This window comes from Equus asinus, chromosome 4 (assembly GCF_041296235.1).
Source record: "Equus asinus isolate D_3611 breed Donkey chromosome 4, EquAss-T2T_v2, whole genome shotgun sequence".
In the NCBI taxonomy this organism is placed as follows: domain Eukaryota; kingdom Metazoa; phylum Chordata; class Mammalia; order Perissodactyla; family Equidae; genus Equus; species Equus asinus.
Window position 1 is genome coordinate 75,070,212 of NC_091793.1, and position 20,855 is coordinate 75,091,066.

Genomic DNA, 20,855 nt, shown 5'->3' on the forward strand with positions numbered 1-20,855 from the left:
CAATAGTTGGTAATGTCTTTTTGATTATACCCATTCTTGTAGGTACCTAGTGGTATCACATTGTGGTTTCAATTTGCATTTCCTTAAAGAATAATAATGTTGAGCACCTTTCCATTTGCTTATTATCCATTCATATGTCTTCTTTGGGGAAATATCTATTAGAATCTCTTCCCCCTTTCTTAAATTATGTTGTGTGTTTTCTTAATATTGACTTTTCAAATATATTCTAAACATAGTCTTCATAAAATAAAAGCTTGGCAATATTTTCTTCCTGTCTATGATTTATCTTTTCATTCTCTTAGCAGTGTTCAGTCAAGTTTATCAATTTTCTCTTTTAGGGATCAAGCTTTTGGTGCGATATTTAAGAACTTTTGTCTAAACCAAGATAACAAAGATTCTCTTATAGGCCTTCCTCTAAAAGTTTTGTAGGGTTGGCTCTAACATTTAGGTCTTGTATATGATTCATTCTCATTTTTTTTTATCTTGTGAGATAAGGGTCCAAATTCAGATTTTGCAAGTGGATATACAATAGTCTTATCACCACTTCTTGAAAATACCATCCTTTCTCCCATTGAATTGCCTTGCCGCCTTGGTTTTGTAAATCAACTGACCATGAATCTTAAGACCTATTTCTTGACTTGCAATTGTGTTCCACTGATTTATATGCCTATTGTTATGCTGGCACCACACTCTCTTAATTATTCTTGCTTTATAAAGTTTTATAATCAGGTAGGGCAACTCTTCTAATTTCTTTCTTCATTTTCAAAATCATCTTGGTTATTTTAGGTCCTTTGAATTTTCATATAAATTTTAGGAGCAGCTTGTCAATTTGTGCCTCCAAAAAAAGGCCAGCTGGAATTTGATAGGAATGGCATTGAATCTTTAATTTGTCTCAGCAATAGTTTTTAGTTTTCAAGCACAAATTTTGTGCTTCTTTTGTTAACTGTATTCCTAGGTCTTTTGTAATTATTTTTTTCTCTGATTTATGTGTTTAGAAATCTCTCTTAAAAATTCCATAGCACTATAATACTTTACCCTCCTTTGCATAATTTTATGCAGCCAGAAGTATATTTGAAGGATTTATAATAGCATTGACCTATATTTAATATTTTTATTGATATATAATTGACATATGGCATTATGTTAATTTCAGGTGTACAACAATGATTCAATATATGTATGTATTGTGAAATGATCACCACAATAAGTCTGGTTAACGTCCACCACTATACAGCTACAAATATTTTTTCTTGTGATAAGAACTTTTAAGATATACTCTATTAGCAACTTTCAATTAGCAACTTTCAAATATACAGTACAGTATCATTACTACAGACACCATTATTAGCTATAGTCACCCTAGGACTTATTTCTTTTATAACTGGAAGTTTGTACCTTTTGACTACCATCACCCAGTTTGCTCACCCCACACCTCCTGCCTCTGGCAACCACTGATCTGTTCTATCAATGAGTTCGACTTTTTTTTTAAGACTGCACATGTAAGTGAGATTGTATGGCATTTCTCTTTCTCTGTCTGACTTATTTCACTTAGAATAATGCTGTTGAGGTCCAACCATGTTGTTGCCAATGGCAGGATTTCCTTTTTATTATTTTATTTTTATTATTCTTTATTTTTGATGTTAAATCATCAAAACATTTAGAGTTTTTGGTACAAAAGTTTGCAAAAGTGAAACATTTAGAGAAGTTTGTAAAAAAATCAAGAAAAGTCTCTACGGGAATAATGCATGTCTGCAAAAAAGTTAGAAAGACAGAAATGCTGGGGAAGAATAGAGGCATGCACAGAAACTTTGCAGGTGGAATCGCAACCTATTTCCATGTCTGAGAAAATGGAAGAGTCCAGTCATCTTGTGTGTCATCATTACCCTGAGTACTTACACCCAGGAGGCAATTACACAGATAGTCCTACTCATAGTGAACCAGGTTCAATAGGCCTTGACTTACATCAGGGTAGAAAAGAAAACCTTACAGTTTAGAAGGTGTGGAGCACAGGTCCTATTTAGACAACTTGTTTAAACTGAATGCCCAGCTTTTTGAGCATGCTCCAGCATTTGTGGGTAGTCGTTGAGAGTCACCATGAATCAACGTTACAACTAAATGAAATTTCCTGCCCTTGGTCAAGGCAGGTGTGCCCATATAATAACCCCTACAAGATCAAGGGTAGAAGGACAACAGAAGCCTGATAAGCATATCAGTTCAAAATGAGTGCAAATTAATATAAATAAAACGAAAGAGCAGGCAGAGTAATGAGAGAAGAGAACTGAATGAGAAGATCTGTATCTGCTACTAACAAAGTGGAGGATCTTAAATCATTGACGTTGGCTCCCCTGGTTCCCATTCATTAACCCTTAAATTGGTCTAGGTAAACAGGATAGACTCTAATGTCACTTCTGGTTCAACCTTCCTGGGATTTAATGAATGTCCACCACACACACACACACACACACACACACCCCTATGCAATTAATACTTTGTTCCTTCAAAAATGATAGATTTATCCTAAATTCTCTGTATAGAAAATGTATAATGTTTAGCTTTGTACTATATATGGATTTTTATCATTTTAAAGTATTTAATACATCATTGTTCCTTCTTAAATAAAAAATATTTAAAACTAACCAGTATACAAAGCAAATACTATTTACTGAAGATGAATAAAATACTTCTTAAAAGAAATAATCTTCAGAGTACCTAAATCTAAGAGGCTAATGGTGCTTTCTTGATTTTCAGCTGTCTTCCACTGACAACATTTTTAAGTAATTTCTCTCAAATATAATGTAATGAGAATAGTAAATGGGAATTTTAATTTTGTCAACACACCTCCAAATATTTCACCACCTAAAAGAGCTCGAGGACAAGCGGCAAGATGCCTCTGAAGAGTTTGACGTACTGATGAAATCTTTGAGGATGCTTAACAACATTTAGGGAAATCTTGGAAGTCTTATTCAAATAAAACCTTCTTCGTTAGAAGTTTATTAAAGAATAAATCATATATATCTAAACTCTATATCTTTTTAGCCTTTCCCAGTTAGTTCTCATTATTCATCCTCAATAATTGAAAAGTTTATTATATTGCCACTTTTTAATGAGCATTTTCAAGTGATAATTCCATTGAAACAGATGATAGGTTTTTTGAAACAACGACAATGCCTGTGAATAGATGCTGCAAGCAATACAGTAGGAAGACCAATGGCTCCCGAGTCAGACAGCCCTGTCCTGTGCTTTGTCATCCAGTAGGTTTGTCATTTGTGTCAAATCACAATTTACAAGCCTCAGATTCTTCATGAGTAAGATGACCATAAGAACAGTAGTCCTTATAGTGTGTAATTTGATAGTAAATAAAATTTTATAAACTAAAGAATTCTATGTTCATATTTTTATTGTCTCCCATTTTAAGTATTACAACAAATAAAATCTTCAAAAAATGTGCAGAGATGTATGGTTAAGAAAGACAGACAGATAGAGGTAGATAACTTGGAAAGGACTGTGTCTACAGAACTCAGCACAATTGCCTGACCAGAGAGTCAGTAAATGGTTTGGCAGCCTCTCCCGGCTAAAAGATATACATTAAACACAAAGCAAATATTCAGGGCTATGAAGAAGAACAAGTGTATGTCATATTTTATCTCCTGTTTGCCTGCCTTAGTGATCCCCATAACATGGTGGTGGAAAAAAATGGAAGGGTAGTGTTGACTATATCCTTGCCTTGGAGTCTTACTGTTAAAGTTTGCTATATTTTTTTTTTTAAAGATGGTCACCTGAGCTAACATCTGTTGCCAATCTTTTTTTTTCCCCTTCTTCTCCCCAAAGCCCCCCAGTACATAGTTGTAGGCCTTTCTGACTCTGCTCCGTGGGATGTCACTTCAGTATGGCTTGATGAGCAGTGCTAGGTCCATGCCCAGGATCCAAACCGGTGAAACCCTGGGCTGCTGAAATGGAATGAGCAAACTTAACCACTCAGGCACAGGGCCAGTGCCTAAAGTGTGCCTTTTTATTATTATCTTAAGTATTGCCTTTTACTTTTGTATCTTATATTTTAATGTTTCTTGTTTTGTATTTTTTTTTTCACATCGAAGTTTTACATTTAAAAGAAAAAACCTTGAGGGCTTTATTTAACCAGATTCTAGATAATTTTCTGTAGTCTAAGTGTCACATATTTGAAAGTATCAGAGAATTAAGATTCAAGAGGCCTCAATTTATGCCTTTATTCTGCTAATGAATAATCCCTGGGCTTCAGAAAAAATAAATTCACTTCTCCGGCTTTTATTTTATTTGTTCCTGGATAATGAAAGGATGATTCCAGACCCAAAATGCCCTGAAATTAATCACAATTTTTACCATACATACTTCTTGACTATACAATAGCCTAATTTTCATGTAATTTCTATGACTGCCTCACTATCGACACTCATGAATTCCTATTACATACGTGCTGAGAGTCTGATGGAGGGCCTGTGACTTACACCTTTGCAGTAGTGCAGGAATACTTTTCAATCTCTGCTAGCTTCGTATGGAGCTTAATGTAAAGAGGACATCAAAGTCTCTCTTTACCTTCCAAAGGATGCAGCCTCTTGATTCTGATTCCAACATTTTGGACAAGAGCTGGGATGTGTGCATCACAGGACCCCAAATCTGATGTCCAGAAGTCACTAACACCTTACTGTTTTACACATTCATATGCCAGACACATGTAGGGATAACATTCAACTGGCCCTAATCAAGAGAGAAAATGAAGATAAACCATTCTCGGTTCATGTCCCATACTGTGAAGTGCCAGGTTCAGCATCAATGTTAAAAGTACAGTGAATGCTCAGACCAGAGCACTGTTTTCCTTTTCCTAGTTAATAGAATTACTTCAACCACTCAGATCAACTAGACTTTATTTACACTCCTAATTCTTGTTTGTCCTCTCAGCGTATGTTGCTCTGATAATTCTTCCTAATAGGAAGCAACATCAACAATCTTCCTGTTTTATTAAAATTTCCAACAGTAAAATGAATGGTCTATTGGCCTAATCCCATGGCTCTCTCCCGGTACATCTTGCACCAAATGTTTTCCCAAATGTACTAGCTGACTCATTTAGAAATATTTTTCTCCTGTTACAATTATAGTATGAAAAAAAACTTCATGGTACATTTACAAGTCAACTGAAGAAAGCAGAGGCATTAGCCCCATCTCAAATATATTATTTAATTTGCTCAAAACTCCATCATTTCATTTTCCTTTTATACAGAAATCCCTTAAAAAATATTTAATGGATTCATTCAGTCTTTTATTCATTCAACAAATGTTTATGGAGTGCCTTCTGTGTGGCCAGCACCACTCTAGGCATGAGAGAGAAACTAAAACAAATGAATTTGCTGACACATGGTGCTATTATTCTACTGGAAGAGACAGAAAATAAACTAATAAAAATTATATTAAAACCTCAGATAGTGATAGTTGCTATGAAAAGAGCGACGGGGAGAGCTATTTCTGAAAGTGTGGTCTGAGAGGGCATGTCTGTGGACCTTTCAGCTCAATAGAGCCTTGAGTGAAACAGTCAGCATTTTTAAATTTATCCATGCATTTTCAAAACACTTCTGAGTTGATATAAAAATTGAAGAATTCATTCAATAAATATTTCTTGAGTACCTTTTCTACATGTAGTAATGTTTGCGAATATTGGGTTCCTTTTTCATGATAAGGATTCCATATCTTGAAGTTTCCTTGTCCAGCAACAGCAGGTGATACTTTTCTTCACTCAGTAAGTTCTCTGAATGTCGGGTTGCATTTTCTTTACAATCAGGATTCTGTCTTGAATTAGTTTTGCTCCAGCAATAGCAGACCACACTTGAGGGATGGGACGGGGGGTTGGCTCCACTGGCTTCTCACTTCAAAGGGACATGCTATCCCTGCTGTGCTGAAGTAGAGTTGTAAAGTTTCTTTAACACAGGTCTACTTTTGTTGTTCTTGCTTTGTTGTTGTCATTGGCTTGCTTTTATCAGGCACTGTCTTGTTCTTTGATAGCATTTTGGTCAAACAGGGCCTTATTCTTTTCAGCTGCTTCTTTCTTTCCTTACCCCACCAGCCTCTAAGGGACATCTTCACTTTGCAAAGAGCCTACTTCTTCCCCAGAATGGAAGCCTTCAAGTCTGCCACTTCTTGTCCTGTGCATATTCCAGGAGGTCACCTCTGGCCTTCCCAGAAGCCAATCATTTGATTAACCATGAGGCAGCCCTGTTCTCAGTGCTTCTCACACTGAGAGGAACACCTCAGTGTGGATTATCCTCTTCTGTCCAAAATCTAGATGGCCTTATTTCTATTCCAATATCAGCCACATCTTACAACCCTCTGCTCTCTTTGAAACACACCAGTGGACCTGGGCCTGCAGCCCAGCCAAGTCCTGCCTAGGAGACCCTGAGAGGAGACCCTTACTCAGGAGGAGAAGAAGGAATGAAGCTTCCCCAGACAGACACAAACTGGAAACAAAGTGTAGGAACCATCAGAGGGAGCCGACTGCTGACTCCAGGCAGAGACAGATCAGATGGAGGAAGAAAAGGCAGAGCTGGAGTCTGAGACCACAAGCTCCAAAGGAGAAGGAGCGTCTGGAGTTTGTGCTGGGGGCTCACAAACCGGGCTGCAGGATCCCCCACAAAGAGGGGCCCCGGCCAGGCCCACTGATGAAAGTAAGAGATTTATGGGGGCGGCATCCACTGAAGAAGATGGATTCAGTTGGCTGCTGCTTCCTTCCCATCCCCCATCCCACCATCTCTGCCCTTCCAGAGCAGCCAAGATGCACCCTCAAAACTTGATAGCTTCAATCTTTACACACAGTGAAGTTCAAGTCCTCAGCAACCCCTTAGTCTTTGTTAACCCCTCGTACACTTCCGCATTTGTCCTCACCTGCCTGGAGGTGGAGGTTTCGGCATTTAGGGAAGCTCAACACAGCCATAGTGACCAGCCTTCTGACCCCCTGAATTCACCCTCCCTTCTTGTTCTGTGAACCCCTTAGACACAAAACAAACACACAAGAGAGAGAGATTTGGAAGACGAGGCAGAGGAGAGAGAGCAAGAGATAAAGACTACATGTGTCCTCCCCGGCTCTCTTGTCTGACCCTCTGCCACCACTGCCATTGGACAGGAGGACCTCCTTGTGTTTTGTGCCCTCTCTGGTTTCTGTGGCTGGGAGAGGCCAGAGAGCTGGTGACTTTAGGGGCTGGCAAGGGGTGGGGAATGGACACCTCTAGCTGACTGTTGGACTTCTCACCTCAACCAGCCTCTGGGGAAAGCTGGGTGGGGATGATGCCCACCTTTAGGCTGGAGGAAAAGGGGTAGTAGGGACAGGATGTGGGGTGGGCTGGAGTCCTCTCTTTAGAGGCCCAAAAAGGAAATGCCACACACCCCTCACAATGTTTCCCATACCCACCCTTTCGGTGAGTGACTAGGCTAATTCTCCCGGCTCCTCTGACCTCAGCATATTTATCCAGCATTTCCATGTGGTTAGATCCTCATTTGAACTGAGCACCCCTTTAGAGGGAAGTTGATTCTCCTATGATAATCTCTGTCTGCCAACTCAGATTTATTTTGAAATAGAAACCTCGCCTTCACCGTCTAAATGGCTGTGATTTGAATTTCTCACTTCCTCCAAATTCAGCTTCCAGCCCCTTTTTGTGATTACAGATTATTGCAGGCCTCCCTGCCCCTCCTTCAGCCTCCTTTCTTGGACATCCTTGTTGAGCCTCTCTGATCCAGGCAGCAGGGGCCCTGTGATGTCTGTCCTGCTAGAGTGTTTTACACTGTGAAATGAGCTGGTGGAGTGTGGGGTGGAGGTTGGTGGGACAGAACTCTTCCAGAAGGATTGTGCCCCTCACTCCCCAAAGCTTTTCCCTTGTCTCTCCTCCCTCCACTGCCTCCTTTCTCCCCTCACCAGTGAGTTAGACTCACGGGGGTGACGGTGGAGAGAGGGGTGACCATTATCTGTCTGTGTGGACTTTTTCCTCAGACTTCCTGGCCCCAAGCCCTGGGCTTTTTCTTTCAAGGCCTGTCACCTTTCTCCAGCCTAGAAGGCTAACTTCTCCCTCCCCTTGACACTCCCATATCCTCTCTAGAAAAAGAGCAAGAGGAGGTTGCCAAGAGGCTCGACATTCTTCTGGAGAAGATTTAAGGGCTGAGGCCCACTCCCCAATATATTTGGACTGGCAAACGCGAAGGGGCTTGGCTCCCACCCTCCCAGCTTCCTCTCCCCCACCTTCCCCAGCCCCAAATCTTGGTTTTCACTCTCCTATGCCACCTTTCCCTGCGCTTCACCTCACGAGAATTTTATCATGAAGCAAACTGATATTTTTTAACCTCAGGGAATGGATCACGCTGCCCTCCTTGCTCCATGGAAAACAACATTCCACCTGCCGGATCACACGTGGGACTCTGAACCCAGATCCCTCCTGCAGCTGTCTATTCTTTTCCTGGTGCCCCAAGGGCACTTATATCTATTATGTATAAATAAATAAATTATATACGGATGGGTGTGTGTGCACGAGTAGTGTGTGAGCGCTTCTGCAACCTCGGCCTAGGTCGCATTGGCCCTCAAATCACGCAATGGAATTGACACACTGCTTCTGGAAACTTTGAGTTAGGCTGTCTCAGGCTGTCTTTTCTCTGGCTGTCTTTATCTGACTGTCTCTAGCTGTCTCTTTTCTGATTGTCTCGGCCCTCTGGTTGTTTCTGGCAGCCTCTTTCCGAGTGTCCCTCTCCCTCTGTCTTTTCTCTGCCTGTTTTTATCTGACCATTTTCCATCTGTCTCCTTTATGACTGTCCCTGATCCTCCAGCTGTCTTCTAACTCTGGGTTCACTGGGGACATGAGATTTTATTTTTGTGAGTAAGCCTGAGGCTTACAATCTGCATCTTTGAGAATTCTGGATGCTGGGGTGAGACTGTGAGCAGGCCCTGCCCCTGCCGACCACAGGGATTTAGTTATTTATTGAATCCCCAGCCCTCCACCCAGTGCTGTATTTACAATTCTCTTTCTGTATTTTGCACCTGACCCCCAAAGGATTGGGGCTGGCTGGCACCAGGCCAGCACCCTCGGTTCTACACTCTCACCAGTAAAAAGCTCTTAAAAATGAAAACAAAAACAAAAACGAAAACTAGATGACATGATAACTAAAATCTCCTCTCTGAAGTCTACGTGATGTTGTGTTTATTTCAATACCAGCCCTATCGTACAACCTCCTGTTCTCTTTGAAATATACCTGTCTGAAGCTTGTTCCAACTGCATATTATTTATTGTCACCATCACCATCATCATTGTATCTATCACCTTTTGGAATACAACTGTATTACTACCACACTGCTCAAGAATCTGTTGTTAGTGGAGATAAAATGTCCTTGACCATCAGTGACGCTTATCAGTTAGTATCAGCCAAACGTTAATGAGAATTGAATCCTGTAAAGGCCTGCCAGCATAACTAACCTGTGGAAACATGCCACGGGTGCAGGTCTAGCTAAGGCTTTTAGAAAGTGTACGGATGTTTATGAACCTATCAGAATGCATTGCTGTTCCATTAGCAGTGATCTCTGCTTTTTAACTGCAACTACTTTTATCTACATGGCTCCTAGCAATCTGTTCTCAAATGAGATCTCCTATGACCTCAAAATGAGAAAACTAAAATACTTTGGAGTTTGTTTCAGAGACCTAAGAAACTGGAATATCTTCCTGCTCCATAACTAGGGCTTAGGAAAAGTTTTTGAAATATAATGAATGAGTAACTACAAAGAAAGACTTGGAAAGAAATGAATTCCCAGGGAAGACTGTGATTGACAGAGGATTCTACATAACAGAATTCATCAATGAGAATATTTTGATTTATTATTAATCTAAGACAAAATGAAAATTATATCCTTCACTTTCATAATTATTTTCAAAGGTCTCAGGAAAGAGCAGGTGGCTCAGTCTAATTTATGTGAAAATAAATGCCATTTTAATTACATGAGATTCATTAAATTGCTAAGTTTAGAATATAAACAGAATGAGTTACTATTTAAGTTCAAATTAAGATTAATCTATGAAAGTATTTATTCACTCTTTACTTTGAAAAAGAGAGGGAGAGGAAAAACACAGATGGGGGAGTGGGCAGGAAGTGAGGAGAAAAAAAAGGAAAGAAGAAGAAGAAAAGGAAAGACTGAAGTGACCAGAACTCAGATTCTGTTTAGACTTGAGATTGAATTCATTTAGGATTCCTATATTGAGTAAACATGGTGGAGTCGCTTTCTACTTGTTTCAGAGCACTTTACCACATACTGTGACAAGAAAAAAGGCAGAGCATGTTGTCTGAACATTAACTGGCGTGTGTGGAGGAGGAGATGGGGGGAGGGAGGAACTGGCACCAAGAATTTGTCCCTAGGGAATATTTGGCAATATCTGGCATCATTTTTGGTTGACACAACTAGGAGATGCTTCCAGCATCTAGTGGTTAGAGGCCAGGAATGCTGCTAAACAGACCACAATTCACAAGATAAGCCCCCACAACCAAGAATTATCTGCCTCAAATCTCAACAGTGCCCAAGTTGAGGAACTGACCTAGATCACGTGGAGGCCTTGCTAAAAACACAGATTGCGAAGTGTCATCCCCATATTTTTGACTCAATAGGTCTTAGAGGGGGCCCTAGAAGTTGCACTTCTAAGAAATTTCTTGGTATTCCTAATGCTACTTGTTTGGGAAACACATTTTGAGAACCATCATCTTGACTTAAGTCATTTTGATATAACCATTCATAAAACCCTACACTTCTCCACATATAGTATGTATCATATTTAGAATCACAAATGTAATGTCCATCTTCCCTTCTAGATTCTAAGCTCAATTAGATCAAGGGCAGTCTGTTCAGTACATCACTGCTTATTCTCATAACAGGAACTCAAATTTTCAGTGAATAAAAAAATATTTTATTTAAAGGTTTAAAATACTGCCATAAAGTTTCAAAGTCTAAGGTTTGAAGACCATTTCCTTTATAGAACAATGACAAAATGCTTCTCGATCATAGATTTTTAACATTAAGAGATAAAAATCTGGGAGAGGAGGATTTACCACCGCTTGTATGTCTTCTACTTTGAAGGCTGAAACCATCAACAAAACTCTGCTCAAACTGTTTTAAGCTTGATGAATTCACATTAAAATATTAGACAAGTCATTGATACTAATGAAAATCAGGTGAATATCTCATGATTAGACTTAGGCTAACCAAATCAAAGAAAGGATTTGTTAGAACATAATGCTAAATCTTTAAAAAGATTCTTTATTAGCATGAATGTAAAATAAAAAAGACAAACTGAAAAAGGATGAATAAGTAAAATAGTACACAATACATACCAATAGCCTGGATCCTTGTTTAACCCTCCCTTCTTGTCCAGAAAGTGCTATCCTTAGTTTTCTAATCCTGGATTCTCAGATGAAACTAAAGCCACATGGGGTACAGAACTGCTAAAGGCAACCATTCTTTGATAGATGATGGACCAAACAGTGGACCAAAATGCTCAATTCTTTCCCCTTACATTTCTCTCAATTATGAAACCCCCTCAAGAAAAAAAAAAAGTCTGTGGTGTTAGTTTTTAGTATAGTTGCAAGGTGGAATTACTCTAAGTACATTCAGAAAGACAGACTGCATTCAGTAAATTTTCCTCTGGATTTGTGTCCATTTTGAAACCTGATATCTCTCAGTAATCATCAAAGGCATTAAATAAATGGCATCTTGATCTATTGACTTCTCTTTTGTAATCTACTCACATGTGAGTAACCAAAATAATCTTCCTAGAACACCACTTTGATCTTAAGCAATGTTCCATTGAACACTGAATGTTATCAGGAAAAAAAATAAAAAAAACACTTCGGACTCCAGAAATTCAAGAATTATGCTAAGAAACACTCCCACGATAACATCTAGAAATACTGGATGAAATACACATGCACACACTCACACAAAGATATAGTACAACTGTGCTTGGAAGATTGAAAGAAAAATAGAAATCTAGAGCAGCAGGCAGCAAAGCTGAATGGGAAGGACCATGGTAAGAAGGGGCAGGAGCCTGGGACTTAGTTACAAGAAAGGAATTGGATTTTGATGTCCATACAAGGCAGAGCTGAGACAACTGCACTGATCTAAGACTTTATGGGCGTGCAATCCTAGCGAAGAAAAGATCTTCACTTCTCAATGCAAGAAATTAAGAAGCAACTTGTCTTGACCTGGTTTCGAGAAGAATTTTTTAAAAAAGAATGTGTCCCATGATAATTCAAATTGCTAGGTCTGTGTTCCTGTGTAAATTTGTAGTCTAAATTTATACTAACAGTGTGTGATTTCAGAAACTCAAAACCAAGAAATAGTCACATTTTAAGTGCTCAATAGCCACATGTGGCTAGTGGCTACTATATTGAACTTTACAGGTCTAGAATATGAGACAGGTAAGTGATATTGTGAACATAACCATAGGGCATCCTAGAAAATCATACTAATCATCTGTCATAAATATGAACAGGTGGAAGCAGAAAAGCTTCCTAGAAGAGAGAATAATTCACCTGACTCCAAACTGCAAATAGACATATATTGGTCACGTACAAAAGCCCTTCCCAACTTTCAACCCTCATGACTCCACATAGAATCTTTATCTACTGTCCAGTCCCACCCACATCATGTAGCTAAATGCAGGTCATATACACCCCAGCACACTGAAGCGTCCCGCCGGAAGTGTCCATTCCTGTCTCTGGATTTGTACAGCACTATAATTCAACTACATCTTTAGCTCTTAGCACTACATTTATTTATTTTCCATTTTTTTTTCTTGTGACTAACTTTATCATTTTATTTTATTGGGTTTAGTTTTATTATTTACATCAAAATCTTGATGGTGTTAAAATAAGAAGTTGAACTGTGAAATAATAAAATATGCATAACACTAAATTAGAAAGAAGAAAAATACAGATAAAAGAGAAATAGCTAAAGAAAAGGAAGGATTGGAATAAAATAGATAAATGAAACTCTGTGTAGCTCTTATATTTGAATATGCTATTGAACTTTCTGAAAACCAATGTAAGAGAAAAACAGTGTCAGTCCCGTAATCCTGATTATCTTAATGAAATAAACATATTTGTTCTTTAGAGAAGAAAAATTTTCTTGTCACTAAAATTCATTTTTCATATAACTTATGGAGACATTATACACACACACACACATTACTTATCTTTCTAAGTGACAAATTGCTCCAGGGCACGTGGTTTATTTCATGGAAATAGTATCAAGAAAAATAATGATGTCAAAAGAACTAGTTGATTCATGAAATGAAGAGTTAGAATAAGCAGCACCTGAAGTATTTCTATTTGAATGAGTGCAATTACTACTATAAAAATTAAAACCAGCAACTCCGTAATTTGATAGTGGGAACTCAACATAAACTAGAATTGAGAAGCAGCATAAAATTTCTAATATTGTCTAAAATGTTTATCAAGCTTTATATCATTTCTTTTTTTATAATATTTGGTCTATAGATTTCGTATCTTTAAATGTAATTTATTCCACATCTTCAATAACAGCTCCATTTTACGCTCAACTTAGAACAGCTATCATAAATACACGCATTGTAGTTTATATTTTACTTAAGGTTAATAAATAAAATCATTCCACACAACTGTATGAAAAACTAGATAATATTTTAATAAGAATTTCATTTGTTTCTAATAACTGCCACCGAGGAGAAAGACAAAAGTATCTAGATTCAGGGAAATTGAATTACATTCTTTAAACTCCAAATGAAACTGAATTTATTCCTCTGTAGTGAAGTTTCTGAAATTCTGTTTTGTTATCTGTGTTTGTGGAGTATATTTTTCAAGTTAAAAATATTTTCACTATTTTTTATTGTGATAAAACATATATTATAAATTTTCCCATTTTAACCATTTTCATGGTCAGTTCAGCAGCATGAAACACCTTCATATTGTTGGCAACTATCACCACTATCCATCTCCAGAAGTTTTTTACCATCTCAAACTGAACCTCTGCACCCATTAAACAATACTGCCTGTTACGACCTACTCCCAGGACCTGGTAACTACTCTTCTACTTTCTGTCCTATGAACTTGACTGCTTTAGATATCGTGTATAAACGGAATCATACAATATTTGTCTTTCTGTGTCTGACTTAAAGTTAGCATAATATTTTCTAAATTCATCCATGTTGTACCATGTATCAGAATTGCATTCCTGCTTAAAGCTGAACAATATCCCATTGCATGTGTATATCATGTTTTGTTTACCCGTTCATCCATAAATGGACATTTGAGTTGTTTCTACATTTTGGCTACTGTGAGTAATGCTGCTATGAACATCAGACATTGGTGTAAAAATATCTCGAGTCCATGCTTTCAATTCTTTTGGGTATATACCTAGAAGCGTGATTTCTGTATCGTATGGTAATTCTGTGTTTAATGTTTTGAGGAACTATCATACTGGCTTTCACAGAAGTCAGACCATTTTACATTCCCACCAGCAATGCACAGTTTCCAGTTTCTCCACATCCTTGCCAACACTTGTTATTTTACCTTTTTATTTTTGGTTTTTGATAATTACCATCTTAATGAGTATGAAGTCATACTTAACTGTGGTTTTGATTTGCATTTCTTTATTAGTGTTATTTAGCATCTTTTCATGTGCTTATTCTCACTAGTTTTTGTGTATGTGAGGACGACTGGTCAATCTTCCTCTTTTTGCTTGTGGAACATCATCGTGGAGCCAACATCTGTGCCAGTCTTCCTCTATTTTATGTGGGATGCCACCACAGCATGGCTTGATGAGCAGTGCTAGGTCCGCAACCAGGATCCTAATCTGCGAACCCTGGGCCACTGAAGCTGAGTGTGCAAACTTAACCACTAAGCCACCAGGCTGGCTTCCAAATATATATATATATATATATATATATATATATATATTTTTTTTTTACCATATTTATTGTTTAATTTGAATTTCCATCCACATTAATGTCTATTTTTCCTCTTCATTTCATTTGAACCCCTAGTCATATAAAGGGACTTATTATTATTTTTAATGTATACTATAAAACAAAGAAGACTTTTAATCCTGAGGTAAATGAATGTCAGCTGTTTGGCACCATGAGGTGCATAAAAGCCATTTAATAAAATGAAATGCATGTTATAAAAGACGTTAAATTGTATTTGAATGAAAATTTAGACATAACAAAAGTGCTGTTATCATTTTTGTTCATTTTTTTTAGTGACAGCTCTTAAAATACCACTGAGACTCATTTATCACCTTCAAAATTCACACCTATTTCCTGCTGAATGAACTTAAACATATTAGTCATATTCTTAATATATTTCACGTGCCATAGTGTAAGCTGATATTTACTACATGATTAAGGTGCAGTGACGCTGGATTATCACTCTTGAAGTTGCCTTCTGTTTTCCTATCCAGCATCATTTTCCATTTTTAAAAGCACCACAGAGACATTTATCTGGGGAATTGTTGTAGTCATAAATAACTGAAATAATACGAAAGCTGTGTTTACAAATCCACACACTAGGGAACGAAACTCTGCTTTGCTCTCTTAGACTCAACCTAGATCATCAATTAATATATTTCACTCACACAATGAATGGCACTGAGGAAGTTCCTCTTCTAATCACTTTCAATGTACTAGGATCCACAGACTCCCTTTTTGAATCTGTGTCATGATTTGAAATCTCCAGGGAAGGACTGAGGTGGACTCCAGCTACTTGGGCCAATAAATATTGCATCGCACGTAAGGAGCGGCTCCAGAAAAAAGTGTCTGGTACCAGATGAGGGTGAGTGGAACACTGGGTCAACAGCTTCAATCTGCTCTATACAGCGTAGAAATTGACAAAATATATTTCTTCTTTAAAGCTGGAAACCTATCGAGGTGGTTCGATCGAAGGGCGGTTTGCATTTGTAAAGGAACCACGCAGCAGAAACAGAGTCCAGTTTGCTGCTTGATTTACACACTGGAGAAGAATAATTCACAAAGAGTCTCCCTGGCGGCATTAAGGGGCATCTTACCATCATTTTGGGTCAATTCAAACATCATCTTTTCCATGGAAATTGCTCACCAGATGAAATCACATAGGGGGCTGGCTTAGATGACATTTGAAGTCTCTCATGATTCTAAAAAGTCTGCATTTTGATATAATTCTCAATAAATTATATTCTGATTTAATTTCATGCAGTCATTTTTATTCAGCAATGAGACTCCTTGCTTCCTTTAGAGAAATATTGTACCTTGTATTTTATGAAATTGCTATATCTTACAAATGATTAAACGCATTTCGATTTGGCTATTGATAGAGTGGTTATTAATTATTATTTTGGTAGAAAAATTAATTGAACTAAATACAGTTCAGGTTGAAAGCATTTCATATAAATCCAGATCCTTACTTTCAGACATAGTTTTGCACGAAAACTGAATGAAGTTTCAGAACTAGAAGAAGAAAAGTTCAAATTAGACAAGTAGCTTTCCATGTTTTTAAAACTCTCCAAGTCTTTGTTTTTCTCATTTGAATTTTTTATTACTGTCTACTTTTAGTGCCCATCCTGTCCTCTGCTGTATCCAAACATCAATACCAAGCCAAGGTTCCAAATGGGCCTCAGGAAATGGTGTTTAAAGTGACTGATAGAGTACATCCAATATTTGAGCACTGATGAGTAAGCCCAAGCCTCCATCAATTACTGGAAATCAGGTGTTGTCTAACTGAGACCTACAACTTAGCACTTAGCTCAATGTTTTAATCTTTATGTCACACAAACATGCTGATATAGGACTTATGTAAGTTATACTTAATATCATTCTAGAAAAGCAAATTAAAATAATCAATTTACAATTTATTTGCCTCAAGATCAAAAACCTTTAATCACATCAAACCTCTGAGCTCTTACAGCTAAATCTGGGAACAGGAATTTAAACCAAATACTATCAATTTTATCCACTGCATTTAATTTACAGGTTATACTGAACACAGAGGTAGGCACATAGAATATGTTCAACATGTCACTGTAGAGTGATCACTTTTTAAATGAGATTCTAGATTTTTATCACCGTTCCACACTCACTATATTCATTTTATTTTGCATTGCAATAGCCTTTTTATTGATATCTCTGAAAAAGTTATCTTTTTTCCCTGATCTTTCCATTACCTGAGTTGTTTCAGAAAACAAAACATGATATTGCACATCCAATAACATCTGTCCGAAAGCTTTTACCTAAAGAAAAATGAAATTCATCTGCTAGATAAAAGGAACTGCAGAATCTCATCCCCTTTCATATTTCATCTATTATTTCCTGCAACTCTGCCCACCAACTTTCCCTTTCCTCAAGCCACAAGGATATGATACCTTTCTCATTTTTCTCCATCTGTCTAGAATGTCCTTGTCCCATAAAAACTCAAAGTTTGGGATCAGTGCTAACACACACAGTCTGGCACTTGTGCCATTTACTGGTCCAAAAGATTTCCTTTACTTTCTCGCAAGCTCAGTCACTTCATATAAACAATGTGCAGGCAATCCTCACTTTATACAGTATGTGGGACTGCAAAAATGTTCATGAAAGCTTCAACTGTGCAAGGTGATATTAATCAATGGGAAAAATTACGATTGTTCTGTGGCTTTGCAGAATTTTTTCAAAACATTAAAAAATCTTTTATTGGTGGTTACAAATGTATAGGAAAATGAAAAAGGTAATAAAACTAATATTGATTTAGTGTGATATAAATTAAAACATTAAAAAGATTGAGATTTAAAGTGTATTTTTGTTTTGTATGAGAAACATTGAATATTTTGAACAATGCTTGTCTATTTTTCTCATTGCATAACTTTATGATACAAAGTATCTTTTCTATGTCTTACTAGATTGTCACACTCCTTTCTATGCTTGGATCTATTTCCACTACTTTATGTTTTGTGCTTTAAGTGTCATGCAATATCTCTGAGAGTTCATTTAATATTAAGTTTTGTAGGCTGCGTCACCTTCTGGGATGTGCTCATCTGTTTGTCAAAACCACTTTCCCCATTTGTGTCAATAAGTTCCCCTCACTAAGTTCCTCTGTGTTCCTATCTACAGACTTTTGAATGGCAGCAATGTCAACATTCGCACCTCAGGTACACCTTCTGTAAGTCGATCTACATTCTATTCAAATTTCACTTCCGGCATTATCACTTTTCATTTGTTTGATACACTTTTATTGTTCTTGGCTTGTTCTCTCTTTTGATTATTCATTTCTGTAAAATGTCACATGGATTTATCAATTTGAGACAAGAAGGCAACATAAGTATGTGGTTTGTAGTCTGTCTGTACTGAATAAGAGATATACAGTGACCAATCACAGACAGACTTTGAAGAAGTGACATGATTGGTCATTGATCATGATGCTTGTCTTTTATTTACATAGTGATTTGTGGACTGGAGAGCTAGCAATAAAGTGCATATGTTATGCAAATTACACAGAGCTAATATACTATGGCAACTGACACTTGATCCTTAGTGTTGGCGGACTGATGCTATTTAGCTTAACCATGATCACTGAATTCATGCATATGAGAAATGTGCAAAAGAGGACTAATTAACTGGGTGTGTGTGACTATGCATTCCAACATTTTTTGTGTTTTGTCCCAGGATGATCACTTAGCCAGTCTTACTGCTGGAGTACAACTGCAGGGATTTTTCTGCTTCTAGCCTCACACTTCTTTAGCTATTCCAAAACATCATCAACAAGGGTGCTTTCCTCTTCTTAACTCCATCTAATAACACGTCATAAAACAGGTGCCTCACCCTAGGAGCTAAAATTGCACTTTTCTTTCCACCAAATTAAAGATATAAACAGCAAAAAAATAACCAGAATTATTTCCTTAAAATCAGCTAGATTCAAAATACTTTCTTTATTACCTGTAGTTAGAGATAATGTAATACATAACCTCAATTTTCAAGAAATTTCCAATATATCATAGAAGAAATAATCCATAAATATGAAATAATTGAACCAATATGTAATTGAACTATATTAGATATAAGAGGCCAGTGGTCAACTAGAATATATATAGTATACTATATATATTTTCTGACTATCAACCCAGTTGACTATCAAAAGCACTTGGAGAGCTTTATAAAGTAAAGACATTCTTGGAAACAAACTTAGACCTATCAAAATTTAATCTCCATGAAAGTAGTCTAAAACTTTGTATGATTGAATATCCTTGGAAACCACTGAGATAGACTGTATACAAAGTTTGACAATTAGTGAGGATAGAAATAGTAAGACAACCTCCTAACTACTGTTTTAGTAAAGAAGTAGAACAATAGGAAAAATTGAGAGAAGGGTCAAAGAATAGCAGAGCATTCCAAGTATGTAGAAGAAACGGGGAGAGGGGATTAAGAATAGTAAAGCCTATTGATAACAATGAGCATGGATATTTAGAGAAATTAAAGAACAAAAAATGGATAATTGATATGAGGATGCTTTGGAAGCCAGCCCTGGTGATCGAGTGGTTAAGATTCTGCACTCTCGCTGGTGCAGCCAGGGTTTATGTCCAGGTCAGGGAACCACAACCCCCATCTGTGGATTGTCATACTATGGCAGCTGCGTGTTGTGATGCTGAAAGCTACGTCACTGATATTTCAAATACCAGTAGGGTCACCCATGGTGGAGAGGTTTCAACAGAGCTTCCAGAATAAGACAGACTAGGAAGAAGGCCCTGGCTACCCACTTCTGAAAAACCCGGTGTGAAAACCCTAAAAATAGCAGTGGAGCATTGTCTGATAGCACCTGAAGGTGGGGGATGATGCAAAAAGACCAGACAGGGCTCCATTCTGCTGCACACTGGGTCACTAGGAGTTGGAATCAACTTGACAGCACTAACAACAATAACACTTTGGAAAGATAAAAGAACCATACTTCCACGAAAATAGGAGTGATAATAGAAGATGGTCTTGGGCAGGGGGTTAATAGTGGGGGAAAAAAAGGGGAAATAAGACTGGATCAAAACATATTTTCTCTTGTTATTGATGCTAAGCATGACCCTATTCTCAGTGCCAAAATCAACCTGCTATACACGTGTCGTTTGTAAAACTGTCCTTAGGTTTCCTAACCCATTTGTAAGTTTCAAAAGTAATCAGAACTCCTAAGGCTTTCACAGAGCAAATTACTTTCCCTGCCTCTTTAACCTCACATCCCTTTTCCATAGGGCCTACGTAAATGCTGCAGTGGCAAAACACTCCAGCTGAAGACAGCACACAAATATCTCTTCCTTTCTAAGCCCATGAAGCATGTGATTCTCGACTGCTGTCTATGATACTAAAATTACAGTCATGAATCCATCCTCAGAAGGGTCAATTTATTTCCTTCAGAAGAGAGTATCACTCCAGTTTATTCACACGAATGTGTCCCATTGGGTTTTTAAGACCATAGAATAGACTGCTGGGCTCAGACCAGGTGATTATGACACAGTTTCTGATAGTTTATTCTAATGGCAGAAATCTCAGTAGTATAGCAGATAGAGGCTACTACCCTTACTCAAGGAAACTTGATAAGCTCCAACAATTGGATAGCTCCTGTTCATCTTTCATGATATAGAAAGTCTGCCATATTCATTCACACATCAAAATTGTATGAAATTGCTATAATCTACTAGGTTCCAGAGATGCAGAATAAAACCTGGAAGGATTTTTGGCCTATTAAGAGAATATATACATACACTTAAGACTCTACTTAAGAATTGTCATCTATTACATGCCAGGTGCACACTAGAGATAGCAGAGTCGAGGTTCAAGGAGGAGTGGTAGCTCTATAAGGCT

At 37.6% G+C, this 20,855-nt stretch overlaps 1 protein-coding gene and 1 pseudogene across 4 annotated transcripts in view; one reads left to right on the plus strand and one right to left on the minus strand.

The window, feature by feature from the left end:
* The window catches only part of DPP10 (dipeptidyl peptidase like 10), a 1,237,611-nt gene that overhangs the window by 337,588 nt on the left and 879,168 nt on the right, over nt 1–20,855 (minus strand). The gene's annotated exons all lie outside the window — the stretch shown is intronic.
* LOC106846455 (protein FosB pseudogene) lies at nt 3,165–7,003 on the plus strand (annotated as a pseudogene).